Source organism: Rousettus aegyptiacus, unplaced genomic scaffold, assembly GCF_014176215.1.
Source record: "Rousettus aegyptiacus isolate mRouAeg1 unplaced genomic scaffold, mRouAeg1.p scaffold_m13_p_13, whole genome shotgun sequence".
In the NCBI taxonomy this organism is placed as follows: Eukaryota; Metazoa; Chordata; class Mammalia; order Chiroptera; family Pteropodidae; genus Rousettus; species Rousettus aegyptiacus.
The window spans coordinates 33973493-33991295 of NW_023416288.1; the positions used below are offsets into that span (position 1 = coordinate 33973493).

The 17803-nt window shown below is 43.0% G+C and overlaps 1 long non-coding RNA gene across 1 annotated transcript in view; it reads left to right on the forward strand.

Moving 5' to 3' along the window:
- The window catches only part of LOC107518130, a 389106-nt gene extending 382263 nt beyond the window's left edge, over positions 1-6843 (forward strand). The window contains exons 7-8 of the long non-coding RNA XR_004953935.1: positions 4583-4770; positions 6736-6843. This is a non-coding gene — a long non-coding RNA (uncharacterized LOC107518130). The remainder of the gene's footprint in view (positions 1-4582; positions 4771-6735) is intronic.
- Positions 6844-17803: the final 10960 nt, after the last annotated feature.

A 17803-nucleotide genomic window follows, 5' to 3' on the forward strand; every position in this document is an offset into this window, starting at 1 on the left:
TTTTCACCTAATGGTTTTACGGCCATTGATTATCATTGCCTAGATTTACTATTTCATTAAAAGTTGGAAAATCCAGAATGTCAGACGCTATGGCTCAAATGACCTAGTTTCTTCAACAGATGAACTACAAGGAGAAAAGGGGAAGGGAATCTACAGATTAAATGAGATTTAAGAGACACAACAGCCAAATGCAGCGTGAAGGCCTTGTCCTGCTTATAGTAAATAAACAGTTATGAGTCAACCAGTTATGAACACTTATGAACACTGACTAGTCATGTGATTCTGTTAAAACCTGTTATTTTAGGTGTCATATTGGCCTTATAATGATATATTTTTTAAAGTCCTCATCTTAGTGAGGTAGTACTGAAGTATCTATGTATGAAATATGATGTCTGGCATTTGCTTCAAAATAATCCAGGGGATGGGGTGGTGGATCATTGAGATGCAGGGGAAATGGGCTTATGGAGAGATGAAATGAGAAGTTGTTGAGACTGGAAGACAGAAACCGGAGGGTTCATGTGCCATGCTCTCTGCCTTCTACAAAAGGCTTGAAATGTTCCTTTAAATAGAGCTTGAAATTAGGAAGAAAAAAAAAAGTCATGTCATTTTCACCTTGTGAAATATTTCAGAAAATATTTCTGAAATGCCTTTTTCAGCGGGACAGATGAAACATACAATTTGGAAAGTCCAATGGTCACTGAGAAGGTAAATAAGAGGAGGCGTGTCACAGGGTGGCAGAGGTATGAGTATATCATTACCTCAGTTATTGAAGCACCAAATTGGAAAAGCTGTGGTACATATATACAATGGGCTACTCCTCAGCCACAAGAAAAGACGAAATACTGCCGTTTGTGACAACACGGATGGATCCTGAGAATATCAAATTAAGTGAAATAAGTCAGATGGGAAAAGTCAAGAACCACACGATTTCACACATATGTGAGATATAAGACTGAAAGCAACAAAAAACAAGACAAACAAATGAAAACTCATGGACACGGACAACAGTTTGGTGGTTACCAAAGAGAAAAGGGGTGAGATGGGGAGATAGAAGAGGGAAAAAGGGGTCAAATCTATGATGACAGAAGGAGACTTGATTTTAGGTGGTGAATGCACAATGCCATATACAGACGATGTGTTATAGAATCGTACCCTTGAAACCCATATGATTTTATTAACGAATGTCACCCCCAATAAATTTAATAGCATTAAAAGAAAAACCACCAAATCGAAGGCAGAGTCAGGGAAGAAACCCCTCCACACCGTGATGGGTCACAGGGCATCAACACCTCAATCAGAAAGTGATTTCCAGCTGAAGACACTCCCAAACTTCAGTGCAAGCAGCAAAGCCCTGGGACCCTCGGAGGACCGACTTGGAGCCCTGGCTGCAGGGAGGGCTCGGGGCTTCAGTGCTCCCATGGCTGAAGCCGGATTCCCTCGTCCTCTCTCTCCTTTGCTCCATGTTCCTCTGCTCCAGAGAAGAGTCACTGATTTGTTTGTTAACTCAGTGGCACCAATGAGTATGTGGGAAACCTGGCCGCTGGGGGTGGCGAGTTCAGAAAATGTCTCACATTTATTTGAGATATTTGCACACAAACGTCCTCACCTGTATTTTCACTTAAGTCCCACCCCCCGAGTTCTAGAAGTCAATCACCCACTGAAATGCCACCATCTCAAATGCCACCAAATTCACAGATCTTTTCCCAACCTGCTCGTTATAGCTAAGGGACGCTTCCTCTAATTCCCCCCGTTATTTGCTTATAGACCTTTTCTAACATGCTTGAGTATCGAGAACCCTGACGAGGCAGTTAGGCCTTTGAGGGCTGGACTCGTTCTCCGTCACCTGCGCACCCGTCCCCTGAGCCTTGCCTGCCCCCTCCTCTCCTGTGCAGAGTGGCCGCGACACAGATGAGCTCCCCCAACGCCTTGCAACACTCTTCCGCCACTTGTTTCTTACCTCCTGTCCGCCCTGCCTCCTTCCTGCTACCTGTCTTTTCCACACCGCCCCTTACCCACACTGCCTTTCCCTTCACCTAAGTCAAAAGGAAAAGAAGGATCAATTTCACGCCAGGGTCTCAGGCGGTATCCTTGGATTTTCCCGTGCCAGGCCATTTGGCTGGTGACTGCTGAACTGGATGAGAAATCTCAGCCTTACCCAGGAGCCCTTCGGCTCCCACCGCCTCACACGCCCATCAGCTCGCTAGACCAACAAACCCTCCTTCAGTCAATAGAAGCTTTGTAAGCCAAACAACAGATGCCACGGGGCCTAGAAGGCAGATAAATATGGTTATTCAATGTTCTATCGCACTGTGTATAATTCAGGAAATTCAATTATGGTTTCCCCAGCAACAGTAACATAACCTCAGGCCTGGTGCACAAGGGGCTGACCCTCGTGCCTTCCCGTGTCGGAGACGGTGCGATCTGGCAGCCTGACAAATCGCCGTTGGAAACCTAACTGGGTCTTCCTAAATCCTGTGCTTCTAAACTTAGCTCTGTTTTTCACCAATTGGTATAAAGACTTAGGGGGGGGAAAAGTACTAACATAACCTCAGACACATACAAGTATGGAATGATTAAGTAACACAGGCGCAAATCCAGAATGTGAGTGCATGAGGCACAGAATGGCACAGCAGGACTTCCTGAGGATGTGAATCGTCAGGACGAGACCTTCCTGCTACCGAGAGCAGGGATTATTAGCCCGGGGTCTATGATGTCCCTGAAGAGAGACCAGTGCCATCATGGTTGGGAGCACAGATGCTGGTGCCAGATTTTGCAAGTTCGAACACTAGCACTTCTATCTAAGTAGCTCGGTAACCTCAGTCCAGGTACTTACCTTTTCTGTGCCTCAGTTTCCTCATCCATAAAATGGAGATGATGATATTAGTGCATAGAATTATTTGGTTAGTTTGGCTTTGGAGCAGGGAGGATTACTGGACCTCTCGGCAGGATTTAGTAATGACAGAACTTAGCTATTTTTCATGACCCCACTTGTAATTCTGCGTCTGAGCCAAGATCAGGCCTGGGACATGTTACATATGTACTACCTTGAGTTGGTTCTTTTTTATTTTCTTAGCGAACCATATTTCTTTTTCCCCTCCTCACTCCTCCGTGAACTTTAATTAAGCCCTCTCCCATCCAGAGAGCAAGGCAAGGGTTAGGTTTTGTTTTTGAAAAGACTCGCGAGCTTGCACGGCAGCAGGGTTTTCCATGGTTTGACAGTTCCAGTCCCGCTCAGTGCCGCTGATTTATAAGACACTGAGCTCACCGGCTTTATCCTCTGTTCTCCCCCCCATCATTTCTCAATCCAGTCGCCCTGGCTGGAAACATCTGAGAAAGAAATTTACTGAGAGATGTACAGACAGCCTATTCACATTTCATAATTTTCAGGGGCCTTCCCCAGAGGGCTCCGTGGTAGCCTGTTAACTCATGCACAATCCCTGGCCAATGTTCCTGCCTGCGCCTCGTCACCCTACTCACTGGTTCAGACAACACCCAGGTCCCCTCCAAACTCAACTTCTTTGACTCTAATGCTAAGTGATGGAGTTAACACAACACATGCTGTTCTCATACCTTGCCCGGCCTCACCTGCAACAGTAGGTTTAGACAGGGAAATGTGGACGGAAAGTACTCAATAGACCTAGTGATTCAATTGTCTGAGCACTTAGAAATTCAGGTTTAATGCCCCTTTAAGTGTGGTTGCTTCCTTCTCATTATAGGCAGTTGTTTAAAATCATTCATTTGAATGAAGACCCACTGGAGGCTCAAAAGAACACCATTACATGACTCACCTAGGTCCTCTCTCCCCTCTCCCCTAGCCAGCCTCTCTCCCTCAATCGATTTGGTCCTAACACAGAAACTTCTAATCTGAAACTGGTGTTTCCCACTGAGCTCTCCATTTCTGCTTGAAGTAATTTGCAATGGCCAGTTTCTGCATCTTGTTCTCAGACGTGTCTTGGTCGATTAGTGCAATGTCACAGCCGTGTGTAGTTATTGTAACTCCAGCTGTGAGCTGTTAATAATAAACTAACCCACAGGACAATCATGCCATATGGTTGATGGTCAATCAAGACTAAAATATGCATTAGGAAAAAAAATGCTCCTGACAACAGTGAAGGGATGTAGGTCATTGGTTAGGATGCTGGCTCGTAAGAACCAAGTCTGGGTTAAGAGTACCGCCAGCATCCTTGCCTTGCTCCTGCCCTGCGATGTTTGTCCTGAGACACGAAAGTATGGTGACTAAAATGACACAGCTGGAATCAGAAGACAAGTAGACAAAACATGGTGAAATGTGTCATATGGGTTGGGGAATAGGGATTTGTTGAAAAGAAACATAGCTCAGGTTCTACACCAGGAAAAGGAGACTGATCTGCATTTCGGTCATGGGAAATGATCTGTGTGCTACAAGACATATTTTATTTAATGGGAGTTTTGAGACAAATAAAAACAAACGGATTTGTGGCAAATGAGCGAAGGTGAACCAGTAAGCCACTTGGTTGATTTCAATTAACTTTCTCCACAAGACCAATGGGCTTTGGGATTATTTGGATTTGGTTTTGAATTTGGGATTTTTTTTTTTTTTGAGGGAGACAGAGAGCAAGGAGGGGAGGCTCTCAGCAAATACCTGAACCTAGCCACAGCTGCCCCTGAAGAAAAGGAAATGGCCAGACCAACAAAGCATCTACTCGTCTCAGTGGCAAAACTGATACTTACACATCTTTATGTTGGTTTCACCAGACACGACAAAGAACCGGTCCAGAACGGCGTCTCTAAGTAAGAGGCTGTGCCAGTCGTTTCGTTCGGGCTGTGCTTTTGTTTTTGGTCTGTCTGCTCGTTTGTCTAAATGACTAGTTCTCAGCACAGCATCTCTCATTGGTATCTCTTGATAATACTTCAGGGGACAGACCTTGAACTGTGGCCAATCTCTGCATCAGAGCGGTTTGTGGCAAATGTGTTCTAACTGGAAACCCAGGTGAAATCAGTTCGGGCAAACTTTCCTTTGAATCTGAAAACTCCTCACCACAACCGCCCAAGGATCCTCTTTTTATTTTTTCTTTTTTTACTTTCTTTTGTCTTTCTTTTTTTCTCTGGGTCAAAAAGTGAAATAATTCCATTTCTGCCAAGCTTCCTTTTCCATAGCAAAGAGGAAGTACTTTTCCCCACTAAAAACAGAAGTTCTTTTAATAGCCATTCACAGAGTAATCTGCAATCAAGGCCTTAATAAAAGCCCCGCGTCCTGTTTGCCTGGGAGCCTGGCTTGATTACTTGATAATTAGAAACTCCCTACTAGCTAGTGGACTAGAGCACTTGAGGGGTTATCATCCTTGAGGGAGCGCCCCCTGCAGGGGAAGTGTTGTTTGTGATTACACTTTGAGAAGGCAAACTATTCGCTTTTCTCTCCTCCACGGGAATCTAGGGAACACTGGCCTGTCAGGGAGGACACTTGCACACACACAACACAACACACACACACACACACACACACACACACACACACACACACACACACACACACACACACACCTCCTCTATTCCAGTTAGTTGGTCGCTAAGAGTTTGCTGAATTTTTTGTCATTCTGAGGCTGTTTCACTAACTCGGGGATTCTTAGTCGGGGCCAATTTTGTCCCCAGAAGACATTTGGCTATATCTGAGGATGTTTTTGGTTGTCGTAACTCGGGGAGAGAAGGGGGGCTTCTGGCATTTAGTAGATGGAGGTCAACGGTGCTGCCAAACATTCTGCAATGCACAGGACATCTCCCTCCATGCCCCTCCTCACCGCCCCCCCCCCACACACATGAATTATCCAACCCAAAATAGTGTCAAGACTAAGGAGTACTACACTAACTTGATCAACTTAATCTGAGGTGACAGAATGGATCTATGGATTTAGGTTCAGAATGAAAGCAGCGAGACAAAGGGCTACCAAATTCCTCTTTCGTCATCTCCACTTCACCCACCAAAGAGCTGCACCTGATCCACCCCAATTCTGCCTAAGCCAGTTTTCTCTGTGATGTTATAAAACAGGATTGGCAAACTACAGCCTAATGGGACTGCCATCTGGTTTTGTATAGCCAATGAGCTACGACTAGTTTTAACATTTTTAAATGGTTGATAAATAATATTTTGTGACATGTGAAAATTAAAAGAAATTTACATTTCAGTGCAATAGAGCTATGACCATTTATTTATCTACTGTCCATGGCTGTTTTTGCAATATGGTGGCAGAGTATTTGCAACAGTCTGTGTAGCCTCCAAGCCTAAAATATTTATGATCTGACTCTTTACAGAAAAAGTTTGCTGACCCATAATATAAAACTTAAGACCAATTCTGTGGCCTACACAGCAGACTTGATGATTCCCAGAGGTATGAGGTCCCACGAGTGATTATAACACATGTACAAATAATGTTGCATTATTTTTACATAAAGTACTCTCAGTTATCACCAGGTTGGTAGGGAGCCACTTAAATACAAGTTGTTTTTCTAACCTTCCCACTTATCATAACTTTCTCACCCCAGTAAAGCTTTCATCATTGTGGGTTCAAACCTGGGCTTTCATCTCAGTCCCCTTCCCCTGAATTGGGGATAAGAAACTGGGGAGAGAAGGCAGGAGGGTCTGGGTCATCCTTCAAAGTGATCCTCTGCCATGCATGATGAAGGTAAAAGCACAAGAGCCACAAACTCTCAGGCCCCCCAACTGTGAAGGCTGACAATGTTGACATCTTCTTACTCTTCCAGAAATGTTTAGACACCCAGTAAGAGAGTCTTCCTGCAGTCCCAGCAAAAAGAAGAAGAAGAAGAAGAAGAAGAAGAAGAAGAAGAAGAAGAAGAAGAAGAAGAAGAGGAGGAGGAGGAGGAGGAGGAGGAGGAGGAGGAGGAGGAGGAGGAGGAGGAAGAAGAAGAAGAAGAGGAGGAAGAAGAAAGGTATTTAGGGATATTTGCGCGTACCCACATTGACACAGAGGTTAGCTGGGACAGGATTCCACAAACCCAGGGACTGCTGCTGCTTAACCTCATCAATGTAAAATCAAAAAGGTTGTAGTTCAAAAACTCTTTCCTTGGCCCTGCGCATGCCACAGGGATTAAGCACAGCCCCCCACCAAACACACACACACACACACACACACACGCACACGCACACGCACACACACACACACACACACACACACATTCTAGTTTGGAGACATGACATGGACACACACAGGATGCTGTGAGAATCCAAACGAAGGAGGGATCCTTTCTGGATTTGGAGGTGATCATGACAATGATAAGGGGGAGGAAGTGGAGGAGACATCATCATTTATTGAGGTGTCAGGAAGCATTCTGAGCACTTTACATAGATTTTTCACAGCAACTTGAAAGGTTTAAAGTATTCAACCCATTTTACAGGTAGGAAACTAAATTCCCAAAAGCTGGTAAGATAGAGGAGCTCAGATTCAAGCCACATCTGACTGCTCTTTTCTCCATGTGGAGGGAACGCTTCATTGAAGAGGCAGGATATGAAGAGGACGGGAAGGGTCAGATCGTCAGACTAGGGGGTAGAAAACATTCTAAATAAGATAAAGGAAGAGGAACAAAAGAATGGTGCTGAAATGGGTATGAAATGGGTGCTGAAATGTCACATTAGGGGCGCTTCACTGATGGAATAGAGGACATCCTGGAAACCCAGAGTTTGCATAGGGCAGGTACTACTGGAAAGCTTTAATTGGGCTCCCAAATTGCCAAGGGAAATCACTTTTAGGAATAGAGCTTGCAAAGTCTTGACATTTTATGCTGAGTCCATGAAGAAGATATGTGCCATAGTAAAAAGGTTTAGAATTATGATGGCTTTATTCATATCTGCCAAAACTTAAGAGCTATCTTTCAAAAGGTAGATGGCTGAACAAACTGTGGGACATCCAGACGAGGTAATATTGTTCAACAATAAAAGAAATGAGCTATCAAGCCACCAAAAGATAGAGGAGACTCTCAAGGGAATATAGGTAAGTGAAAGAAGCCAATCTGGAAAGGCTACATGCTATGTGATTCCAACAATACGAGATTCTGGAAAAGGCAAACTACGGAGACAGGAAAAGGTCAATGGTTGCCAGGGGTTTGGAGACAGGGAGAAAGGAATAGATAGGTAGAGCACAGGGAATTTTAGGGCAGTGAAACTATTCTGTATGATACTATACTGGTGGCTACACATTATTACATATTTGTCAAAACTCATAGAATGTACATCCAACGCAAGGAATGAACTCTAATATAGACTATGGATAAGAGTTAATAATAATATATCAATATTGACTCACCAATTGTAACAAATGTACTTCATAAATCCAAGATGGCAACCAATAGGTGAAATTTGGGGTGGATAAAAGTGTGGAAACTCTTTTTTCTCTTTTCTCTTTTTTCTCTTTTTTTCTGTAAACATAAAACTATTTTTTAAAAAGTATTAGTTTCAAAAAAATATTGCTGGACTAGACCCAGATTCTATAGATTCTAGACCTGGTTCTGTCACTAAACAGCTCTTCAAGCAAATGGCAGCCTCTCTGGGTTTTACACACTGAGAGGTCACGACATGGTCCACCACCACGGGACATCGCATGGCAGTGGCTCAACTTTCCACCTTCTTTGAAAAGCGAAAGAGAGATCCAATGTGCTTGTGCCGCGGGTCCATGAGTGTTAGTCTTGAAATTGTTTAGACATTTGCATCAAGGAATCAAAATCCAATATCGCTTCCCTATTGCTCGTGAGGTCATTTTGCATTCAGGGGCCCTGAGTGCCAACATGGTTGTGGTAGTGGTTATTGCTTGTATAGAATAGTTACCAAATCCCAACTTCTTCAAATGTTAAAAAAAAAAAAAGTGTGTTTTCAGTGCTAATTATTTTGCAGAATGACAGGAACTGGCACCTACAAAATGTGTTGACTTTAAAGGAGCGGATGTGAAAATTAAAACATCTTCCTGCTACACTCGGCTCCTGAGCTTGTGTACTGAGCTGCCTGACAGAATATTGGCCTCTGCCAGCCCCCTGGCCGCCACGTAAATGACAGTGTGAATGGCAGCTCTCAGTGGCCTGTGTGGATGTACTAATACTTATAAGCCCCGGAGGTGTCTGGGGTCGTTGAATCACCTTCTGTGCCCAGCGCACAGAGCAAACCCAAGGAGGGTGAGGTCTGAGGTCTGAGCTTATGCCACAAGTTTGATTTTACCTAAATTCCTCAAAAGTCACACAATTGTATTTAGCAGATTTCAGCAGGGGCAGGATAATAATAAAACCATCCTTCAGAATATTGCTCATGAAGAAAATAAATCTAAATATCCAGTAAAATGGGTAATTTGATTTTATATAAAAACACGTGTTGGAAATACATATTGTTTTTATGCTGTGCCTAATTTTTCCACACACGCACACAATTTTCAGCAGTTCGAGTAAATAGTTCACTAACTTTTGTTTGTGTGTGAACTTTGTATATACAAAACTTAAACAGATGTGCGTGTTTATAATTTTAAAGATGCACATATGCGAAACATTCGATAGTATATTTATTTGCACAGTTGATTTGACTGAAAGACCCTGTATTTACATCTTTTGATTGTGTTATGTGGGACAGTGTTACATTCGTTTATGTATGTGACATCTATGATTGAAAAGCAAGTGGCTTGTGGAAGTCAGTTCTTCATGGGTTTTGAAAGTATTCTAGACTTAAAGATTAAATGCTACCAAGATGGGAATGAGGCGCAGAGGAAGAGTTGAATGATGATTAATATCGAAATATTTAATGAGAGGTAAAAGAATAAAATTAAAAAATAACAACCCCCCGCTCCATACAAATCACAAAACTTGAGACTATTTTTCCCCTTTGGGGAAAGAAAGAAGCTTTCTGCCTCTGTCGACGTGTGATATTTGAAAGAGGAAGAGACGCTGGGTGAGGACCGGGTGGTAGGCAGCGCTCCGCGAAGCCCCCGCCCGGCGCTTCTCAATGAGGATTCCAGAAGGCCTGCCCTGTAAATGCCTGTATTGTCTTCCTGCTCCGCAGCCACGGGCGGCTAAACATTTTGCTTGGTCCGTCCACAAAAATTTTCTTCTTGCATCCAAGATTTCAGCTTTTAATACCCTCTCTGTTTGGAAAAAAAAAAAAAAATCTGAAATCGGAAAGGATGTGGTCTAAAGTGTTGAAGTGTGTAGCCACATATGGAACACACGACTCGGAGAAATGAGGTGGCACATTTACCAGGTCTCAATGGGAGATTCTCGGGTTAGGGGTCTGGCGTGGGCTTACCGAGCCGCACTGGCCAAAGGTTACTGAACTTCATCTTCGTGTGTGTGTGTGTGTGTGTGTGTGCACGCTTTCTTTATTGCCTTCCTCAAGTGTGTAGTTGCCTCTACCCTTTGACACAGATTATTAACACCACCAACAATTTTGCAAGAGAACAGAGAGAAATAGGGAGGCGAGTCCCACATCTTTATCTCAGACTTATGAAATCGATAAATATCTGCCTAGACCTAAACTATACGTTGGCAGATTCTCGTCTTTTCCTCTGATCTGAGGCAAGTTAGCACAGCGGGAGAGACATGCTTGTGCGTGAACACTGTCCCTAGAAAAGTGCTGGTAACATTTCTTAGGTCGTATCAAGTCATTCTAGAAATACATGTTACAGTACTCACCTTCAAATGTAGAACGTAGATAGGCTCTCTCAGAGCTTAACGTCACCCTCTATTTGGACACGGAAGCAAACGAGGCCGAGGAGTTTTCTGTTCTACTTTGCGGAACTGCACAAAGTGGCCAGGGTCAGTGTGATGAGAGGGACGGAAAAAGGAGCGTTCCTTGGCCTTTAGCCCTAACTCCCATCGTGAGCTAATTTATTCCAGTAAACTCCAGTTAAAATAATCATCAAGGGCAGCTTGAAAGAAGTTCAAGATAACTAGGAGAGTTTGTATGCATAGCAAATTCAGGTTTCTGCAAGCACCCGCTGGCAGATTTGTAACCTGTTCCTCCATCCTGTCAAAGGTGGGATTTGTGAAGAATTAGATCCACTTCTATACTGCAGGCCTTGTGGAGAAGCTGAAGAGAACAGAGAGAAATAGGGAGGCGAGTCCCACTTCTCCATCACATACAAACATCACCACCAACACCATCGTTCATCGTCATGGGGAGGGGAAAGATTTATCTGAAAAAAAACTTCTAAATCTGAGGGAAGAACAATCCCATACATTTCGGAGGACTACATCTTAGCTTACCAACAGTGTCTATGATGAGCCCTTTGTCCTGTGTAACTAAGGCTTCTGGAAGGATGTGTCTAATGTTACTCTGGCTTTATCAAGCTCTTATCCTCTGGTGCTTGGCCTATGGGTTTCAGGTGGAGTGAGCCTACTCCTGTGGGTTTGAGCTCATTGCTGACTTTCGTTTTGGTGGGAACAGTCAGATCTTGTTCCTCTGCCATGCTGAAAGAAGGATCGTCAGAGTTCTTCCCACACTCACTTTGTTTGTGAGTTTGCACTTTATTCCTCATGCCTTTGCTGTCTCATTCAGATTGCAAATAACTTCCTCCTTTTCAACTTCAATCTCAGCATCTTCTGCTCTCTCTGCTGCCTCACCAACTCACCAATCTGGTGTCACTCCCATGGGCAGAGATGGCATCAGGAGATGCGACTTCGGAGCGCCTTACCCTGCCTGTCTCTGAGAAGTCCATGGGTGAGCTGCCCAGGACCCTGGCACTGCACCATGTACAGGGGATGTGCTATGTGCCTTCTTCTACCCCTGGAGTTCCATGGTACTCATTAGCCCACACTTAAGGTCCTGAGACTTCTCACCATAAAGAATTCTGCTTAATAAATATCAACTGGTACCACATGAACATATCTCAGAATCCCATCTTTTGAATCATGTAATCTACTATTTTGTAGAACTGCCATTTGAGGAGCATGTGTCAGGAAATGTCACTGATTCACATCGTGGGTCTACCCAGGATCCAAGTTCTTGTTCTGCGCCATGCCTCAGGAAACAAGTTCCCTCTCCGTCTTCCTCACCTTCTCTTCAACCCACCAGCATGAAGCAGCTGCTGCCAAGACCCAAAATGCAGATCAAGACCAATCAGTCTGGGAATGTAGCTCCAACTACTCAAAGAATTTCAACACGTTTCTCCTGTCTGCCTTAAAGTGACAAAAACTGATGGTTGTCCTGCAAAATTCTTTCTCCTTTCTTCTTTAATAATAATTAAAAAAAACCTCTAATTTTTGGCCGGATGTGTGGCCGCTCTGAGTAAAACTACAGTTCTCAGCCTTCCTTGCAGGTAAGTACACAACTACAGGAAGTGTTGTGTGCAGCATCTACGAACTGTGCTTTAAAGGATGAGATATTGGCAGAAAAGCAAACACGCAGACCGATGCAACAGAATTGAGAGTCCAGAATTAAGCCCCTGTATATATGGGCAAATAATTTTCAACAATGGAGCCCAAAACGTACAATGGTGAAAGGAAGCCTCTTCAATAAATGGTGCTAGGAAAAACGGAAAGCCACATGCAAAAGAATAAAAAACTAGACTGCAATCTATCACCCTATACCAAAATTAACTCAAAATGGATCAAAGATCTGAATATAAGACCCAAAACAATAAATTGAATAGAAGAAAACATAAGTACTAAACTCATGGACCTTGGATTTAGAGAAGATTTTATAAATTTGGCCTCAAAGGCAAGGGAAGTAAAAGCTAAAATAAGTGAAAGAGACTATATCAAACTAAGAAGCTTCTGTACAGTAAAAGAAACTATGAACAAGACAAAGAGGCAACCATCTAAATGGGAGAACATATTTGCAAATGATACCCCTGATAAGGGCCTAATTTCCAAAATACATAAAGAACTCATACAACTGGACAATAAAAAACAAACAATCCATTTAAAAACTGGTCAGAGGACCTGAACAGACAATTCTCTCAAGAAGACATACAAATAGCCAATAGACATATGAAAAGATGCTCAACTAGCTATTAGGGAAATGTGAATCAAAACCACAACGAGGTATCATCTCGAATGGCCACCATCATCAACAGGACAAATAATAACAAGTGTTGGTAGGTTGTAAGGAAAAAGAAGACCTTTCAACAAGGAGAGCAGGAGACATGATTTGACCAGGCAAGCCTCCACACACAGTGACCAACACATCGGCAGAGCGCCTGGGTGGTCTGCTCTCTGAGTGGCCGTATGTTGTCCCACTCTGCTCCAAGTAACCATACCCTGCATTTGCCAAACTTTTGGTCATCATGTTTACATGGCTGCATCCCCATTCCCTGCCAGAGCCTTTCCCACGTGAACCATCAAATTTGCTCATTAATAAACACACACCATCTGTTCTGACGGTTTTTTAGCCTGATGGTGGTCAGGTTCAACCTCACAAATACTCCCAGCCACTACCATGACCCTGCCAGTCTACTACATGTTTAAACCCATAGTTCCAAGGCAAAACAAAAGCAAAATTCAGGCTATGGCACCCCCCAGGCACTCCCTAGGCTAGGCAGGCCCTGGCCCAATAACCATTAGTTAGAACTTGATTCTCTGGGAGACCAAAGCATGATAATGTGTTTGCAACCCAATATGTGCACTTGAAGTTGCAACGAAACTTTTTTCATCTCTGTTTATAAGATACACGAACGATAGAGATTAATTTGTTAAATATTGTGAGGGGAAAACTCTGCATACACAAGCATTTAGTTATACACCTTTCTGTTTATACTTTTATTGCAGCAGTTACGCAATGCCTGGGATTAGAGTTCGAGGCTTATGCTTGCCCTCTGCCGTTAGACTGCAAAATGCTCGCGGCATCTCTGCATCCACCACGGTACCTCGCTTAGTGCAGCGCCTAAGAAAGAACAATTGCTTTGGAGTTTGACAGCCTCAGTTTTGAGCCTCAAACAGCTGTGTAACTCTGAACAAATGACTTAATCTTGCCAAAGTCAATTTCCCCACCTAAAAAAATAGGGACAATAATTCATACCTCTTAGTTTGCATCAAGGATTAAATTAGACAGTACATGAAGCTGTCAACAAATGGTGCTGTGATTAAGTACTCAAGAAACATCTAATCAAATGGAGTTCTTGAGAAGCAAAACTCGATCTCTCTAGTTTATAAATTCTTCCGTATACCACCATGTCTCCTCTCTAAGTCATTCAGTCATTTGTTATTTATTTAGCGAAAAAGTATAGAAGTTATACTATCCACCAGGCCCTGGAAGAGAAGCTGGGAATACTGAGATCATTTGGCACAGCTCCTGCCCTCAAGGTGCTTAGAGTCTAGCACAGGGATAGACAGGTAAACCAGTGAGTGCTATAGAGATATGGGTGCTGGGCTAGATAGAGGTGCTGTAGAATTTAGTGATTGCCCAATGAAGAGGCATCAGCTCTATCTTGGGGCCCAGGAGGTGCTGATAGAAACATCACGAGGGCTTCAAGGAAGAAGAGATTTCTGAATTGGGCCTTGAAAAATAAGTAAGTATCCTCAGCACAAGGGGCAGTGTGAACAAAGGCCATGGGAAGGCTTGTTTGGGGGAAAAACAAGTAATTGCCCCTGGCTGAGAGGCAGAGACCAGAGTGGAAACAGAGCTGGAAATGAAGCACAGAGAAGCTAGGGAGCTTATTCATTAGCCTACAAACAGCCAAAAGCCCACTGGATAAATGTCGGTTCCTACCCAAGAGATAGAGCTACCCAGAGAAGGGGCTATGCGACACCAGCAGCAACCAGGTTTTCTAGTATCCAGGGACAGTAGAGCAGTGTGTTCACTTACGCAGGTTGTACGGCCCCTGTTGTAAACCCCCCCTCAAACCGCCAGCGGCATCCCATGTTCTTACCCATCCCCCTCCTCTCATCAGACGTCACACGCCTGGTATTTGCTTCCTCGGGAGTCACTGCTCTCTGGAAAATGGTTGATGATCAAATTTTCAAAATCCCAGATATCATATCAGCACATATCAGTGTGTTATTTATTCCAAGTGACATATTTGCCTCTAAACAAGGGCATTGCGAGTAATGCTTTAAACCTAATGGATAAAAACCCTGATGATGGAATTTCCAGCGCTCTGATATCTCTGTGGAAGGGAGATTTTTTGCACAAGTAAATGGTGTTTTACCACTAGTTCTGGGCTGTGAAATCACCTACTTTCTTGGTGTTTGTTGCCAAATAAAAGTTTTCAGATAAAAAGAATTTGCCTGTGGAAAGGCTGAGAAAATCTACAATGGTACTTATAAGCATAATTATATATACTTTAACTCTATCTCAGTGACTGGCGTGTGGTAGCTGCTTAATGCAGGAAGAAAGGGAAGAAGGCAATGAAGAAGGAAGGGAAGAAGAGAAGGAATGAGATCTAATCCATAACCTTTTTTCACATGGCTTCTAACATGAAACTCGGTAGCTAAAAACAGATATTTTTCCACTCCTGAAGGGGCAGGACAAGGAACTCAGATAACAGCTTTATTGCCACTCACTCACCTTTTTATCCTAAAATTTGAAATATTTGAGCGTACAAAAAGCTTCATGTTATATGCTCTCTACTGGATGCATAGATCTATGTTTATAGAAAGTTTTAGTGGCTGCCAAGTCAAATTGCAAAAGCGATTCGTATTTTTAGAGATCTTGATAGATCATGCTGCATTCTAATAAAATTTTCAATACTAGTTGTAATGCAGATTATAATACTGATGTTTCCCATGGGATCAGAACTTCTTTGGTAAATGTCCTAGAGTTAAGGTTAATACACCAAAGAGTTGTAACTCACTGACATTTAATATCGGCTGATGCAATATGAAAAAATTCAATAGCACATGGAGGCTATAGAGGAAATTTTCTTCAAGCATTGGTGTCCAGGCCACTCACAGAATAAATTCTCCCCAGACTCTGAGATCAATGTGGCCCTGAAACCTTCCTCACAGATACAGAGCGATTTTAAAAGGACAACAACAAAGTCATGGAAATAATAGTATTATTGCTTAATGGAGCCTTTGGGAAGTAATATTATAACAAGAAATGAAACTTGAACTCTTTGAACTAAATTTTTCAGGAAAGTGCTTTCAAACCTTAAAAGGGAAACATCAAAGTTTGAAGGGCAGATATGAAAAAGGCTCCCCCTCTTACACCGAAGTGACATAAATTCAACCTGACACACATGTATAGTGAGTTTTGTGCACCAATGAAGATAAAAAGGGAAAAGACATGTGCTTGTCCTCAAGGAACTTATTTTAATTATCTTTCAGCTGATGGAGACTTTTGTTTCTGAATATTGTTCCCTTCTGTCCACTGCCTACTCCAAAAAGGACTCAGTAGAACATGATTTTTAAAGGTGCTTGCTTAAGATGTTCAGGATAATAGAAAACACAAATTGTAACTATTATGAGAAAATATTTTTTTCTCCATTTAGTTCAGCAAAGACCAAGAAGTCTAAAAACAGAATGTGCTACTTGGAGCCAAGGGCAACAGACACTCTGACACACTTATGGTAAGAGTGGAGAGAGATACGACCTTTATAGAAAGCAACCTGATTGTAGTTATCTAAAGTTTCAATGAATATACAAGTTGATCCAGCAAATCCACTTCTAGAAATACAGTGCCCTCTACAAGAAGTTTACACTTATGTAAAATGATGTATGCTAGGTATATTTACAGCATGATTGTTGTAACAGCAAAAGGTTAAAAGCACCCTAAATGTCCATCAATATAGGGTGCAACAATAAGAACACCCATAATTGAATAATAAGAAGCTATAATACTAAGAAAGCTCTATATGAGCTCATCTGGAATCAGAGCCAGATATATTTCTAGGTGAAACAAACAATATATACAGGAGTATATAGTATGTTCCCATTTATGTTTAAAGAGGTGGGGTGTTGGGGTATGTATGTACACGATAGATAGATAGATAGATTGATAGATAGATAGACAGACAGACAGACAGACAGATAGATAGATAGATAGAGATAATAGTAGATAGATGATAGATTATAGATTGATAGATGATAAATAGATAATAGATGATGGATGGAGAGAGGGGGAGAAAACACGGTGGGGGGCTCATGTCACACATAAAATATCTCTGGACAGGGACACAAGATGCTGGGAACTGGTTGCCTCTGGGGAAGGTAACGGGCGGAGGGGTGCCTGGGATGGAGGGAGACCCACTGTTCATTACATACTTTCCCTCTGTATCTTTTGCACCATGTGCATCTCGTACATATTCAAATAATTAGATTTTTTTTAAAAAGCTTTCTGAAGGAGCACGCTTCTAAACCGGAGATCTGAGGGAGCGGGCACATGATGGGTTCGTCATTTCCACGAGGCCCCGCCGTTTTTGAAGCTCCTCGATTCGAAGGGGCTCATTCCGGACCACACATCCTAAAACTAGGCCTCTACGGGGAGGACAGGGCGGCTTCGTCCAGGGGCCTTCAGACGCGCTCCCCGCCGCCGCAGTTTGTCACGCCTGTGTCTCATCTCTGCCTCGACTGGTGCCACTTCGAGTGAAGGCCCCTTGCCTTAGATTTCTGCATCTAAGCGCTTTGTGCCAATTAGGTAGTGGATGCCCCACTGCTTTTTGTCACCCACGCTTTGTCCCGTCTCCATGCACGCAAACCCCACCCATCCACCTGGAGGACCCACAGACCGTCCTAACCGCCTGTTCCCCTTGGATGTTTATCCCTTTCTGTCTCCTGCTACTGTGGCTAATGAACTCATGGCTGTGTTATCGGACGCATCAGCCATAGCATTTTTTAAACAGCTTTGTTAAGGTATAACAGATATACAAAAAAATGCATGTGTTTAATACATACAATTTGATAAGTG